This window comes from Humulus lupulus, chromosome 3 (genome assembly GCF_963169125.1).
Source record: "Humulus lupulus chromosome 3, drHumLupu1.1, whole genome shotgun sequence".
In the NCBI taxonomy this organism is placed as follows: Eukaryota; Viridiplantae; Streptophyta; class Magnoliopsida; order Rosales; family Cannabaceae; genus Humulus; species Humulus lupulus.
In genome coordinates, this window is record NC_084795.1 from 81,370,345 (window position 1) to 81,387,576 (window position 17,232).

A 17,232-nucleotide genomic window follows, 5' to 3' on the forward strand; every position below is an offset into this window, starting at 1 on the left:
TTGGATTTAGGCGACCTAGTTCTCCGAAGGGTCTTTTCGGCAAATAAAGACCCCAAGGATAGTGTATTGGGCCAAAACTGGGAGGGACCATACCAGGTCATAGAAGTTTTGGATGAAGGAACATTCAAGATAGCTCGACTGAATGGGGAAGTAGTCCCACGGACCTAGAATGCTCTGCATTTGAAAAAGTATTATCAATAGTACCACCATCAATGTAAGGCTCATTTATAAAAGCCGTTTTTATTCAATAATAGATGGATTGTTAAATAACTATTTCTTAGTGTTGTTATTGCAAGCTCGTGTTCTCATATTTGTAAAAGTAACCAAGAAAGTTTATACATTCTAATTACTTGGGGGCACATAACCGAAGTTGTCAAAGTTAAGCTTGCTCGGATAAGACCAAAAAACTTAGAATCTTGGAAAAATTGATAATTCAAGGGCTTTTTAAAGCTCGAATTTCAATAAACCTAGCGCGAACTAAGTTTAAATCATTTAAAGCCCTGGACGTAACTAGGTCCAAAACTTAGAACTTTGGAAAAATTGATTATTCAATGGCCTTTTAAAGCTCGAGTTTTCAATAAACCTAGCGCAAAATAATTTTAAATCATCAAAAACCCTGGATATAACTAAGTCAAAAACTTAGAAATTTGGGAAAATTGATTATTCCAGGGCTTTTTAAAGCTCGAACTAAGTTTAAATCATTAAAAACCCTAGATATAACTAGGTTTGAGGTTTGATTCTTAACAGGTATGATATAAATAAGCAAACAAAATCTTGGATATAACCAAGAGTCTAAGGATTCATAAGCGTGAGAAGTTAATAAAGGAAAGACGAATGGATCAAAAGTTAAATATATATTAAAATAAGACAAACAAATATATTGTCACATTGAGGAGAAAAAACCTCGAACTAAGCCCAAAGGCAATTGTTTAATATCAAAACACATAGATAATTACAAAGAAAATTGTATCATTGGACCCCGTCAGCTCGCCCCGCAAAAGTGACCTCCTCATCGTCTCCCTCCGCCGCTTCGGATGACTCACCAGTCTCTGAGGGTTCTAGCAAGAATCAAGCCTTGAATTTAGCAAGGTACGGATCCCATAACCCGAGTTCCATAAAAGAGAAGTTCCCGTCCTGGTTGAAAGCCCAGCAATGGTATAGCATCTCCTCCATAGCTGATGATGATACCGCATTTTCCTCCTTGGCATTAACTTAAGCCTCGAGTATTTTCTCTTTGAGCTTACCAATCTTGACCTAAAGCTGTTCAGCACGATTGTTCACTTCTGCAGTCTGAGCTTGGGAGGCGGATAGTGCGGTCTTTGTGGCCTGCTCTTTTTATTGGGAAGAGGTGAGAGCAGCCTTGGCAGCCTGCTCATTTTCTAAGTAGTTGTCAAGGCAACTTTGGCGGCCTACTGACCTTCCTTAGTAGCATTCAAGGAGACTTTGGCAGCATCCAGCTCAGCCCAGAGCTCTTCATTTCTAGCCCTAGCACGAGTAATTTTGTTGTATTTGGCCAAGACGGACTACAAAAATATAAGATGAAGAACATAGTAAAAAAAACATATCATCACCAAATATGGGAAAAGAACTCACGGTGAGGTTCATCCCCATGGCGGACTCAAAGACATTTTCCGAGCTGCGCTCCTCTATGGTCTCACACTGGCTATATAGGCGTGGCCCACCATATGAGTCGGTATCTCATATACGATACCCTAAAAGGCTTCAAGGATCTTTTCCAGGTCCTAAGGATCAACCGGTATTCGGATGGTGGGGGCATTGGTTTGTATTACTTGAGGCATGGGTCAAGGTGGCGGGGGGGGGGGAACCTGCCCAACGGTGACAGAGGTCATCAAAACTGGTTCTTGAGCTGAGCTTGTGTCCTTATCCTTAGCAGGGGATTTTGAAGTATTCCCCGTTGTCTGGGTGGTCTTCTTTGCCACCCTGGGCCTCTTCATGATGGGGCATGTGCTAGTTTTCTTAGCCTGAAAGGCAGTCCGTAGGTCGGGAGCTCCGGTCGATTCCATCTCTTTGCCTAAAACGAACAAAGGGAGTTAGTTCACACAAATGATGCTTTAAAAACATATATAAAGAAAGAGGAGGAAACAAAGATCCTACCCTCCGAGCTGGGGGAGGAATCTATTATCACCAGCTCGGGTGTTTTGACTGGGATAGGCATGACCTCCGACCTTGGAATTAATGGAGGAGAAGGGGAATCTAAAGTTAATATTTCTTGGATCCTAAAGGGTTTAGGTCCTTCCTCGGGGCCGGATTCGTCTACGTATTGTCTAAACCCAGGGACAAATGCACCCTGGAGCAAAGAAATCCAATTCCTACCGTTTTTCCCTTATTCTTCAAAAATGGCAGATCTAAAGTTTAGGATGTTATCAACTACTATAGTGCCTCTAGGGTAGCTATGGTCATAGTGTACCACTAGGTAATCTACACATTGGAGAAGCGTTACTTTTAGGTCCGGGTTAGTAGGATAGCGACTAACGAGCTGGTTCGGGTTATAGTGAAGTAACTTAAACCCGCAACAACCCTGTCTAACTCCCTAAAAAGGTATGGGTGACCTTGGTCGGAGGGGACAGTTGCTACCCCAGAAGCAGCCCAATCCATATCAGATATTTGGTCAGCCTCGGGAGCCCTTCTTTTTTGAATGAGAGGTACCTCGACTTCTTCCTCATCAGTATCCTCAGCGGTTGGCATAGCCTCTTATGAAAAGGGAAGCTCAGGAATCACCATAAGGGGTACTCGGGTCCTCAGGGCTAGTTTCTGACCTTCACCAATTAGCTTACATGCCAACATGGTGGCATCGTTCACAACCCAGTGATAAATCTTTTTGCTAGGGGGAAGACCGAATATTTTCTCGTATTGACCCCCGAGGGTCACAGATTTTTTCGTCCTAAAAAATATGGTTGCATGAGAAACAAACTCATTGAAGACATATACAAAAAAAAATATATATCTTATAAAGGAACAAAAATTTACGAGCTGAATTTGCAAAGATAGGAGACTTACACAGTCGGTTGAAGTATCGGTGTTCGCAATTCCTGAAGCCATCCGACATAAAGAATAGATCTTTGTAGTCGTTTCGATGACTGGGAAGCTCAATGACGGGGCCGAAGTTTGGAAACCATGTGAGCTAATAAAACTTGTCACCTCGTCCTCTCTAATCAGGGCTAGCTTTGAGGCAGAAGAAGTATAATATGTCTGTCGGGGTGGGGACCACTCACTCATGCTTTAGAAATAAATACTTTAGCCCCGCCATAAGCCTGTAGGAGTTTGGGGAGAGCGGGAAAGGGGCCAGTTTTACGTAGTTTAGGAAATCTACGAAGTACTTGTCTAAGGGAAGGAAGGCACCAACCTTCAAATGCTCATCACTCCAGGCCACGTAGTCATCTTGGAAAGTTCTGGGAAAACTCCTAGAATGCTTCTGAGTAATCTAAGCACGATGAATAGTTCTTGGAATTATGGGGAAGAAAAAGGAAGTTTGAAAAGTGTGAAAAAAGGAAATTTTTTTAATGCAAAGGTGGTGAGGTCTTAGACTGATCACCCTATTTATACGTAAAACATGGAAATCAATCTAGACCGTTCATTGGGGTTAATTCGAGATCCAAGGACCAGGGTTAAATAGGCCACATGGCAGCAAAAAGTTAACAAGACAATTACTGCAGTCCTTGAAATTCAAACAGACGCCAATTGCAGAAGACCATGTGTCTAGTACTCAAGTAGTAGGCAGACATGGTTTTATGTAGCATAAGTTTAAAAGCCCCTACTGTGTATGTCAAAAAATGATGACATCATACATGAGCAGGAGCTTGGGGGGAAAATGTTGTACCCTAATCTTAGCACGAGTTCATTCACTCAGCTTGGGTACAACTGGTAGATAAATACGTGGAAAAGTAATCAAGTAGAATATATGATTATTATCTATACAGACAGCTTGAGGTTCGTAATGATCAGACCTGGTGTTAGGCGTACTAACTTTACCATGAACTACGAATAAGATAAGTCATCAAAGCACTAGCTCGGAGTCAGATAGCTGTCAAAATACAAGCCCATGGAAGATACGCAGCGAGGGTGCTTCAAATATAACGCATACTGCATACTAAAGGATTCCCAAAGATTCAGGATTTACTTATACGCTTATTCATGACCAGGTTGTCATACTTATTATCCAAGATAGCAGGACATATTTAATTTGTGATCAAATCATATCCCAATATAAATGGGAATTATTTATATTGAATGTAGACATTATGTCAATGCGTGATTGACTCACCCGTTTATCCAAACATATCCATGGATTTCCCCTATAAATACTAGGAATATTGGATAGGAAAGGGAGGGTTATTCTATAATACCGAAACTCTGCCAAAGTAGAGAGAGAAACACAATAAAATTGACTCGTGGACTAAGTTGATTTTAACCACTGAACCACGTAAAAGTTCTGTGTTCTTGAGTGAATTCTTATTATTTTCCATTATGGTTTACTATAAACCACTAATCTGCCTTATTATTTCTTAATACACTGTTGGAAAAAAACTGCGTTAACAACCTTGACATGTAGACGAAATTTCCCATGCTTAGCCACCTTGATTAGACTCGACAATCCTCAGTGGACCTCGATTTGATTCAATTCATGGCCACCTTGATGAGACACGATGGTCCTCGATGGACCTCAACATGTTGACCTCGACAGAACTCCATTAAAATTGATGGAACTTGATATTTCGTAGTTTTTTATGTTATTAAATTTTGACATTTTTTTGTCAATACAAATTGGATTGTTTCTATATTTGTTGCATACAATGGTATTTGGGAACTGAAATATAAAGATTGGATTTTCTGGGATGCTGAAAATCAAGTTCTTCCTTTGGAGTAGAGTGTGACATACGAGCAACTGTTTGAAATTTTGTATGATGAGCTTGAAGTTGATAATTGTGTGTACGACTTGAAACTTGAGGTCCCGTACACATGCCTCTCACACCCCTTCAAACCTACTGTTATGAAAAATGATAGGCATGTTCATGCATTCATGGGCTTAGCATTGAAATATATTGAGAAGATGATGCCTCTGTGTGTAACATTAGTTAAGAAGCATTGTTTAGGAAATGCTTTGGCCTCTCCCAGCGCTAGTAAAGAATTTTGATTTGAAGAGAACATTTTAGTTTCAGGGGAGTCAAAGTAAGGTTGGGACATTTGTTCTAGAGACAAATCCAAATGTTATTGCCCATGATGATATCCCTGTTAGAGGTCTGCCACATGTTCCTGACACAGTGGAGTACGAGCCCTATGGCTACGATCCTCATGTCAACGACGATCCGGTTGCTGATGCAGCAGAACTTGGTGGGCCAGATATCACGGCAGATTTTCCAACACAAAGTTCAGATGTTATGGTAGTTGAGGAGCATAGAAGAAAGATCAGCAAACACCTGGGACCAGCAGTAGTCATCCAGGTCCAGATAGAACTAAAGATAGCAATATATGGAGTTCTCCTTTGGACTTAGGTGAAGGTCGTAGAACTTGAAGTGCTCCCATGTTTACAAAAGAAGATATAGAGGCCTCACATTAAAATCATCCTTCCTCAACCGGCACATCTTTAGGAGAATTGCACCTTGGCAGAAGAAGCATTAATTGAAAACCAAGGCAACCATCTTTGTGATGAAGAATAATTTTGAGTTTATGGTGAAGAAATATGGTACTAATGTGTGGTACATAACTTGCAAGGATCCTAATTCTGGTTGGAGATTGAGGGGAAAGAAAAAAATGCGGTGTGAAATATTTGAGATCATGGTCTACAACGATGTACACACTTGCTCACAAGAAATATGAGAGAAGGACCATCGTCAAGTAGCACCACGGGTTTTTGGACACCTAATCAAGAGGAAATTTGTTACCGATGGTACTCAGTACATGGCAAACAACATAAGGGAGGACATGAAGCACCATTTTGGAGTCGAAATGAGCTATGAAAAGGCATGGAGATGTAGAGAAAAGGCATTTATGAATGTTAGAGGCACATGTGAGGATTCATACTCCAAGTTACCAAGATACCTGTGTCAGTTGGAGCAGAAGATTCCAAGTACAATTACTAATTTTGTAGCAAAAGATGGTCATTTCTTATATTGCTTCTTTCCCTTGGTGTTTCTAAGAGGGGATTCTAGTATTTTTGTCTTATCATTTGTGTGGATGGAACATTCTTGAAGAACATGTATGGTGGCCACATGCTCTGTGTTGTTGCGTTAAATGCAAACAACCATTTGTTTCCAATTGCGTTCGGACTGGTGGATAGTGAGAACCATAACTCTTGGACTTATTTCATGAGAAAATAGATGGTCATTTCTTGTATTTCTTATTTTCCCTTGGTGTTTCTAGGAGAGGTTCTAGTATTGTCGTCTTGTCATTTGTGTGAATGGAACATTCTTGAAGAACAAGTATGGTGGCCACATGCTTTGTGTTGTTGCGTTAGATGCAAACAAACATTTGTTTCCAATTGCGTTCGGACTGGTGGATAGTGAGAACCATAACTCTTGGACTTATTTCATGAGAAAATTGAAGGAAGCCATAGGGAGCGTTGACAACCTAGCTTTTGTATTGGACAGGCATGCAAGCATTACTCATGCTTTGGAGGTTGTGTTCCCATATGCCTACCACGTTGCTTGTTACCACCACATCTGTATGAATGTGGTGGAAAAATTCAAAGGCGACCACTATCAAGACATCATGGGGTGTGCAGCATATGCGTATCAAAAGACAGAATTTCACAAGTTCTTTGAAAATATTAAGGTAATTGATCCTCAAGAAGAAGAAGAAGAAGAGAGTTTTAAAAAAAAATAGCGTTTTGATTTAGAAAGATCTTTTAGTTTATTAATTTTTATTTAATTTTCTACTCCAGAAAGATTGATTTTAATTTTTTTTTTAAATTATACATTAATTTTATTTTTTAAATTAAAAACATTTATGTTTTTTTAATGAATTAAAATATATATCGTTTATCCGACTCCGTGTCGTTGGCCAATTTGAAGGTCAACATTTTGGTGCTTTCATTGAGAGTTGAACTCAAGACATTCAGAAAAATCAAATGGCGAAAACTTCCAGAAAGACGGGACAAACCTATGGTGCTACATCCACCCAGCCTCCTCCACCAAATGTGGCTGAAGATGAACCATAGTTGGATTTCGAGGAGGAGGAGATGGATTGTGAGACCTTGAGGACAACACTGAGTGTGTTGTAGGTGGAGTTAGCCAATCTGAGGGCTAATCAAGAGAATATGGCTGAGTCAATGGCGTTGCAACAGAGAGAAATTGACCGTCAATGTCAAGAATTGAATGAGCGGCAGGCTAACATGGACCGCTGATAGAGAGATACCACTGCCGCCCTAGAAGCAGCCATTCAGCTGGCCCGGGGACAACTTGCGCCAACTTCTCAACCGGATCAGCCACCAAGTGCACCACCACAACAAGGCCTAGACCCAAGTCCTCCACCTCAGCCCAAAAGTCCTCAGAGGCCAGAACAACCTCCTGCGGCTCAACAGGATATTCCATTTCAAAATCCTGACCAACAACCATCTTCTCATTCTAGTCGAGATAATCCCCAGCATCAAAGACAGAATAGGGCTGGACAGCCTCCCTGATGCCCTAGATGCCAAACTGCTGAGGAACCAAACCCATCGAACAAGGGACAACGTCTTTCTGCTAGCAAAAGACAAGTCGAGTCAGGCTCTATAGTCAAGGGCCCCCCATGACATAATAATGCTCGGGGACCCACCGACCAGCGCAGGCCTCCCCTTTATGCTCGGGACATGCCAGCAAGAGGAGGTGACAATGCAATTAACAGGTCGCGGCATAACCGATCGGATTTTAGAGATGGACACGACTACAATGAAGTTGATTCTGGCAGAGGAAATGCTGGTCGAAGACAAGAAGAGAGGGGTGGAGAATGGAATCCCCCACCAAGGGAAAATAGGCCTGCGAGCCAGAATGCTGGGGGACAACCTAGGCAACCTAACATCTTTGATAAATTGGGTGCTAGCGAGCAAAGTCATAGAGATGATGACTTGAGGGATGTGCTCAACGATAGGTGGGAGAGGCATGATGAGTACGCTCCTCCAGGACCGCTCGCCCCAACAATACCAAATGCAGTACAGGCCCAAATCGATGTGCTAAATCAGGTCGTACAACAGCTGGTGGGGGGCAGAACATCCCACATCGAGTATGATCGGAGAAGAGGCACTCCATTCATACAAAGAATAGCGATGGTAAAAACCCCAAGCAAATTTAAGATGTCAGTATTGCCCAACTTCGATGGATATTGGGACCCGGTATCTCATGTGAATAAGTTTGAGATACAGATGGACATCAAGAAGGTGTCAGATGATGCTCGCTGCAGAATCTTTTCGGCCACCTTGTCTGATACTGCTTAGGAGTGGTTTTTCAAATTCCCTCCTGGTAGAATAATGTCATGGGAGATGTTCATAAAGGACTTCTACGGGCAATTCTACGCTAGTCGAGTACATCCAACTAGATCCAATAAACTGGTCGAGATACACCAGAAGGAGGGAGAATCCTTAAAAGGAATGTGTCCAGCGTTTTATGCAAACAGCAGCTGGAGCTAAGACAGTTGGCGATGAGGGGAAAATGATGGCACTTACTGTTGGAGTGCAGTGCCAGTATGATGGTTAAGCGGGTGTTAGTGGACACAGGGAGCTTAATTAATATTCTTTACAAGTGTTCGTTAGAAAGGATGAAGTTGTCTGTGAAGGATTTGGAGCCATGCAACCAAACCATTTATGGTTTTTCTGGCGAAGGGCTTGCGCCAACAAGGTCAAGCAGGCTTTCGGTCACATCAGGAATTGCACCTGTGAATAGGACATTACTCACTACTTTTTATAGTAGTTGATTATCCTTCTGCATATAATGATGTGATTGGAAGGCCTATTCTAGTCGACATGCATGCCGTGACCTCACACCTAGCCATGAAGTTTCCAACTGATGCAGGGATAGGATGCGTGTTGGGAAACCAGCGAGAAGCGAGGGAATGCTACAATTCCTCGATTACTAAAGCGAAAAAGGGTGGATCGAGGGAAGGAGCTGAAAAAGGGTTGCGAGTGGCCAATGAGATACAAGCCCCATCAGGTGAGCACGTCACCAAAGAGGGTGTTGCCCAGAGTGAGGATAGGGATTTAGATCCTCGCTTTGGGGATTTTGAGGAAGATGTAGGACCAGTCGAGGACCTCGAGGAGGTCCAACACGATGAGTCAGATCCGACTAGGGTTGTGAAAGTCGGTAAAATATTATAAAAACAAAAAAACAAAAATTGGTGGAATTTTTGAAGAAGAACCAGGAGGTCTTTGCCTGGTCGCACAAAGACATGGTTGGGATTGACCCAGCAGTTATCAGCCATGTCTTGAACATAGATAAAAAAATTCCACAAGTACCACAGAAAAGAAGGCTGCTCGACAAAGATAGATCGAAAGCTTTAAAAGTAAAAGTCGAGAAGCTAAAGGAGAACGAGTTCATCAGGGTAGCATTTTATCCATCATGTGTTTCTAATCCTGTACTGGTTCCCAAGCCAAATGGAAAATGGAGAACATGCGTGGATTTCACAGACCCTAATAAAGCCTGGCCAAAGGATTTTTTCCCACTCCCAAGGATCAACCAGCTGGTCGATGCCACTTCAGGGCACGAGATCCTATCATTCATGGATGCATACTCTGGGTACAATCAGATCAGTATGCACCCACCTGATGAGGATCACACTAGCTTTCGGACCGATACAGGGATTTACTATTACAAAGTAATGCCTTTCGGTTTGAAAAACGCTGGTGCAACTTACCAGCGTTTAGTCAATCACATGTTTATAGAACTAATCGGTGTAAATATAGAAGTATATGTTGATGACATGCTGGTTTAGTCGAAGAAAGCAGAAGAACACATCGGGGATCTGCAAGAGTGCTTCAACGTCCTGAACAAGTATCAGATAAAGCTGAATCCCCTTAAGTGTTCCTTCGGAGTTGGATCAGGAAAATTCTTGGGATTTATAGTGAACTCATTAGGCATTGAAGCCAATCTTGAAAATAACAAGGCCCTGATCGAGATGAAGTCACCAACGAAGATAAAAGATGTTCAAAGCCTAACCGGGAGGATTGCTGCCATGAGTAGATTTATTTCCAAATCAACGGACAAGTGTGTCCCATTTTTTAATCTACTTAGGGGAAATAAAAAATTTGAATGGTCGAAGGAGTGCGAACAGGCTTTCCAGGCTCTAAAGCCTCATATGTCATAACCACCAGTTTTAGCTAAGCTGGTCGAAAAGGAAACTTTTTTCTTCTATTTGGTTGTCACCGAATATGCTGCTAGTGATGTCCTGGTAAGAGAGGAGGAACAGATGCAAAAAGCTTTGTATTATACAAACAAAAGGCTAATAGGAGCAGAACTGCAATATCCACCCATTGAAAAATTAGCCTATTGCTTTATCCTAGCCTCCAGAAAGCTGCGACCGTACTTCCAAGCGCACCCCATCTCAGTACTCACCAACCAGCCACTACAGCAAGTCCTGCATAAACCAGAAGTCGCTGGTCGATTATTGAAATGGACAGTTGAACTTGGACAGTTCGATATTTCTTACTTGCCACGAGCAACAGTGAAGGGACAAGCTCTAGCAGATTTTTTCGCAGAATTGACGAGGCACCAGGACATTGGGCCAGCAGAAGAGCCTGAACCTCAAACCCAAACTCCCTCTTGGAAGTTGTTCGTAGATGGCTCTTCTAATGAGCATAATGCTGGAGTAGGTGTGATTTTAGTCAGACCTAAAGAACACTGATTCAACTGTGCAATCAGATTCGACTTCACAGCGTCCAATAACAAAGCCGAATACGAAGCTTTGCTCGCACGATTAAGATTAGACAAGGCCATGAACATAAAGTCGCTTGAAATCTATAGTGACTTCCAGTTAGTGGTTTATCAAATTGCTAGAGAATATCAAGCCAGCGGTCTAAAGATGGTTGCTTATTTAAACAAAGCAAAGGATTTGTTAGCACAATTTTGACAAATATACTCTCCAGTAGGTACCTCGCGACCAGAACTCAAATGCTGATGCTTTTGCCAAGTTAGCAAGTGCAAAGGATGCTGACACCTTAAATATAGTGCATGTTGAACGTTTATCCTTACCAAGCATCCAAACAGAAGAAACCTCCCTGGTCATCCAAGTAGCAGACACATGGATGACACCTTTCATTGAGTACTTAGAACGTGAAATATTACCGTAGGACAAAAACAAAGCAAGAGCCCTCCAGAGGCAGTCGGCTCGGTTTATCCCGGTCGACGAAGTTCTATACAGAAGGGGTTACTCAATGCCATACCTAAGGTGTGTTTCGAAAGAAAAGGCTAAAGAGTTAATGCGGGAAGTCCACGAAAGATTTTCCGGAGATCATGCTGGGGGTAGAGTTTATCAAAAAAGATTCTAAGGCAATGATACTTCTGGCCAATGATGAATGAAGACTCTGTGGATTTTGTTCGAAAGTGCGACAAGTGCAAAAGATTTTCCAAGATACCACAAGCAGCCCCTAATGAGCTAAAACAGATGCAAAGCCCATGACCATTTGCAGTGTGTGGAATAGACTTGATTGGGTCTTTGCCCACAGGAAAAGGCAACATCAAGTATGTCGTGGTTGCTGTTGACTACTTCACAAAGTGGGCCAAAGCTGAACCATTTGCAACGATAACAACTAAGAAAGTTCTCAATTTTGTGCTCAAGAACATCGTGTGTCGCTATAGGCTGCCAAGGAAGATTATTTCAGATAATGGCACACAGTTCGATAGTGATCTGTTCACATATTTTTGTGAAAGGCATGGGATTATCAAGATTTTTTCTTCAGTAGCTCATCCACAGACAAACAAACAAGTTGAAGTTGTCAACAAGACACTGAAGGATACTCTGAAGAAAAGGCTTGAAGAAGCGGAGGGGGCATGGCCAGAGCAGTTCCTAAAGTCCTTTGGTCATATAGAACATCCCACCGAAGGGTTGCATACGATCAAGACGTTAATAGTCAATTATTGATGGAATCTCTGGATTTGGTCGATGAAAGGCGCAAATAATCTCAACTCTGAGTAGTAGCTTACCAACAAAAGGTTGCTCAGTATTTCAACTCTAAAGTACGCGAGAGAAAATTTAATGTGGGAGATTTGGTACTTAGAAGAGTTTTCCTCAACACCCACGATCAAGCTGCTGGAGTGCTTGGATCTAACTAGAAAGGGCCATACCAAATCAAAGAAGTCCTAAATCCAGGCTCGTATAAACTTGCTTGCTTAAATGGAGCTCTCGTTCCTCGCTATTGGAATGGAGAACACCTGCGCAAGTATTATCAATAAACAGTTCTTTCTAAAGAATTGGCTTGTATTAATTTCACTTTTTACAAGTTTATGAACAAGGGTTAATCAAACATATGACTGATCACTTATAAGTGTAAGATCAAATTTTTGATCACTCGTATAGACACAATTGTCCATTTATTACGAGAAATAAAAGGAATTGTGCGCAGCCAGTTATTCTTGCCAATCATTGTATTTATTACAAGTATTTGCTCATTACGTGTGTTGTTTTGCTCTATTATCATTTTTATAAGTATTTATTCTGAGCAGTAATGTTCAAACAGGTCTTAGTCAAGGCAAGTGACTGAGGACCTTAAGCCCCTCAATCACTTGGGGGGCATATAAGGTATCAAGCAAACAAAGCATATCAATAAGTATATGTAAACATACGAGCAAAATAAGGGAAAGCATGATGCGGTAATTAGAGTATTTTTCAAAATTATGTTTAAATTTTGTTAAATCAAAACAGAGTGCTATGCTAAGTTCGGTCATGCGAACAAATGTTATAATAAAGTCCAAATATTATAATATCAAAAGTAAAATCCTTTTCGCCGCGAGTAGTTTCTGCACGGATGAAATTGTTAAGTAAAAGAAAAAGTTGCCCATGCAGCAAAATGATAAATTGTCTTGACATCACGAAGCGAGGTTTGTGTGTCCTGAGTTACAAGTTAAAATAATTACAAAGCAGCAGAAGGATCCTGAGGCTCTTGTGGCTGCTAGTCGACGGTGGACCCATCATCTCCATTGACGCCCTCAATGCCTGTTGCCAAAGATATCTTAGGGGATCCCTGAGCCCACTCCTCCTCTTCCAGTCGAGCAACACACTTCACCAACTCAGCCTCCCTTATAGGGTCTGGTAAGTAGGTGAAGTCTGCCTTGGGATCGCTCTTCCAAAACATGTAGAAGCACTGGAACACCGCTCCCTCGTACTTCTCCAGGTTGCGAGCATTGGTCTCCTCGAGGTCGGCGACCTCTTTGCAGCTGATTTCCAACTCTGTTTAAGTATGTGGGCTTCTTGGTTGTTTATCAGCGAGGCTTCCTTATACTTATCTTTGGAGGTAGTGATTTTGGCAACAGAGTCCTCCTTCTTCTTCAGTTCCTCCTCAAGCTTGGCGATCTTAGCCTCAGCTACTCGCAACTCTTCAGCATGCTTGGCCTCATTTACCTTGTACTCCTCGACCAGCCTCTCCTCAGCCGCCTTGATCTCTTTAGCCTGCTTGGTGACCACCTCCTCTGAGCGATGCCAACTGGTACTCACGGTCAGAATCCCCTGCAATTAGAAAATAAAAGTAAAAAGGTTGTTAGTATCTATCAGAGAGATAAACAATCAAACCACAATGGAAGCAGCGGCTTGCAGTGAGTAGTTCATTTAGCCCGTGGCTAAGGAACTGTTCGACCTACATGGTAGGAGTGTTGCTGAAGGATTCCAAACTACGCCGGGGCCTGGACAGTTTCTTCAGCCTGTCACTGGCCGAAGTGCAGGCGGAGTTTAGGATCGCCTCGACTAGAGTTTTATCTGGCTGAGCAGCAAAACATGGGTTGGCAGGAGCTGGGGGATTCTGGTTTGTGGGAGCTGGAGGAGTCTGGTCAGCAGGGCCTGGAGCGGGAGTTGTCTCTTTAGAAGGAGTTGGTGTAGGAGGGTCCTCTGTCCGAGCCATCTTTGCGGATGGGTCACTACAGCCTTTTCCTGGCTAGCTCCTATTTGATTTCTTCCTACTCACAAGAGTGGTGGTAGTAGGGTTGGTGTATAAATCGAATGCTTTCTCGGCAAGCATGTCTGCAAAAAATAAGCATACAATCAGTCAAGGCAAGTTGTCATACAAAAAAGACAAGCAAATGGAGATAAAAGAAATTATAAGTAAAATACCCGAGCTACAACTACTAGTCGTTACATTATCTAATGTACTACTGCTACACTCACTCTCGACCATGAAGAAGTCTGAATCTAAACTAGTCGCGCGTTTAAAGTAGTCGTCCCAGTCAAATAAATGACAGGGAATGGGGAAACTGTCTAAAAGTGAGAAGTCAGTATCGTTCTCATCGAAGGACTCAAGTACAGGCTCGGGGTGTTCAGAAAGCTTTTGCTTGCCTTTTCCCTATTGAGCAAGGGCAGCAGCTGCTCGTGGAGTACTGGAGGGTTCCTTGATGGTCACTCTCGTAGCCCTCCTCAGGGGTTGTGACACATCCTGGTTCTGCTCAGGAACTTCTCCCCCAGTTGCACTTCCCGCTGTTGATTCCCTCACATCCTGGTGAGGTGCAAGAAGGTCGACCAGCCTTAGGTTATTCTCCGTGACCAGCTCTTTGACACTTTTTTCAATATTTGTCATCCTAGTTAGGGCTTTTGCTCATATCTCCATGTCTGGAGTGGGGACTGGTCGATGCCATGGACCTGAACAACACCGAAGTTCTAAAATGCGAATAGGAAAGCTAACAGAAAACAAACGACCAGTAAGTAAGTGACTTACCTCCTTCAGTGAAGGCCAGGTTGTGGGCAACCAAGTCTGGTGTTAAAAAGTACTCCTAGAAGTACTTTCCCACGTTGGACTTGTGGGTGAGTACCGCAGTCGCGCCAGGCTTGGGCGCAGTCGTAATCACAGAAAGTTCCAGCTTTCTAGACTAGAAGCGCAGTTGCGTTGGCTCGAACTTTAACATCACCTAACCCATATTTCAACTTATAATATCTCTAGAATCGCAAAACCAACATTCTCAAATATGTTTAATCAATAAATTGTCATCAACTCATGCATTAATTCAAAAATAATAACCTACTTTTACCTTCAACTTCTAGACAACCTATACCCTAAACCATAGTCCTAACATGCTTCTATCATCATATTTCAATTAGAATCATACAAAAGCAATTCTAATAATTAAATGTTATTTCTAGATCAATTTCCCAAAACAATAGATAAACAAAATCTAATTCCACAAAGTAATAAAGTCTTACCTTCCAATGGATTCCTAGATCTCCAATATTCTTAAGCTTCCACTTCAGAGTCCCTCTGCTTAGATCGATAGGACGACTAATAACTGAAAAATACGACTGTTGACTGCAATTTTAGCCAACGACGTGAGAACGTCAATAACGACAAGCCTTCAAGAGAAATAAAAACGACACAGACGATACAATAAAGAAAATAAAGAACACACGAGATTTTTATAGTGGTTCAGCCCCGATTGTCGGTAATAGCCTAATCCACTTAGAGTTGTGATTTATAGATCTATACTCAAGATCAGATGGACTGAGCCAACTGAGTTTCTTCAGTACAGATTGTGAAAATACAAGAATTCTCTCTAATTTCAGCACTTTCTCTCTCTAGAATAGACAGACCTAATTTTCTCTCTCTAGAAAGAAGAAGCCCAAAGAAGTCCCCCTCTCATCTCATAAGCTCTCTATTTATAGAGATGGGATCCTCAACTGATATCCCCTTATAATAGGGATATTTTATTATATTTATTACATTTATATTACAAATAAACATTCAAAATTCAAAATGTAACAAATTCCCCATTTGTGGGAAGAATGAGAGATTCCCGCGCATGTTGTTGAAGTTGTGTCTGACTTAGTCTCCTCTAGCTAGTTGGTCCACCTCCTACTCACTACCCATGCAAGTGCTGGTTGGACATGAATGGTGGTAGGATATGCATGGTGGTAGGTTGAACGTGCATGGTGGTAGGAGATGCACTTCTCTCCTCTAACATGCACTCTCCTCTAGCATGCCATGTTCCTCCTTGAACCAATCTCCTTGGCTTCTCCTCGGACCAAGGTGGTCCGAGGCAACCTCCTTGGCACCTCACCTTGAACAACATTGAGGGAACCTCACCTTGGACAATATTGAGGCAACCTCACCTTGGACAATATTGAGGCAACCTCACCTTGGACAACATTGAGGCAACCTCACCTTGGACAACATTGAGGCAACCTCCTTTAGCATCTCCCAAACATGTCCGATCGAACATTGTATAGACTTTCCTTATGAAAGTCTAAGTCTCCATTCTCTTGCATGAGACTCCTCCTCCTTAGCTATTTACCTTGGACACGTTTGAGCCAATACTTAGAAAACCTTGGGAGGCTTGCCTCCTACACACCCTTGGGGTCTCCTAGGACCACACCCTCCTTGGGGTCTCCTAGGACCACATTCTCCTTGGAGTCTCCTAGGACCACTCCCCTTATCTCTCCTAGGAGGCACTCTCCTAGATGCATTCTCCTTAGCCTCCTAGGATGCATTCTCCAAGTTTTGGGTATAACAACGACTATCCTAATTTTATTTTAATCTGCCAATTTTCACCATAAAATCAAAAGACTAGTTTTCCCTTAATCCTAACCCCTTAGGATTAGGATCATGTCTTTTTTGTAATTTCACATAAAACTAATAGTTTCCAATTTCCTTAATTAGCTTATGACCCCAAAAGTCCTCAATATTATATTAAGGCCCTTAATTACATACTCCGTGACACTTATACCTTTACAACTTGACGGAATTATTGTTGTTACTCCTAAACGTACACAATTTCAATAATTGTTCACATAACATATTCAAATCATAAACATAGTCAAATAGACACATAAACATGTATTCACATAAAATTACGAAAATACCCCTCAAGGGTAAAATTACTGAATTGCTCTCCCAAGCCAAATTACCAAATAACATGACATGCTTAGATGGATATTACACATTTTTCATAGTTTTAATGTTGCATGCAATCATACCACATTTTACTACTCTTTTCATGGTTGAAAAACCTATATGACACAGTCTAAGATGCCATAAAAATAAAGAATCATACTCAACAATAAGCGAAATTGACATCTTTATTGATAACATTGAAAGTTACATAATTGGTGCACAACTTAACC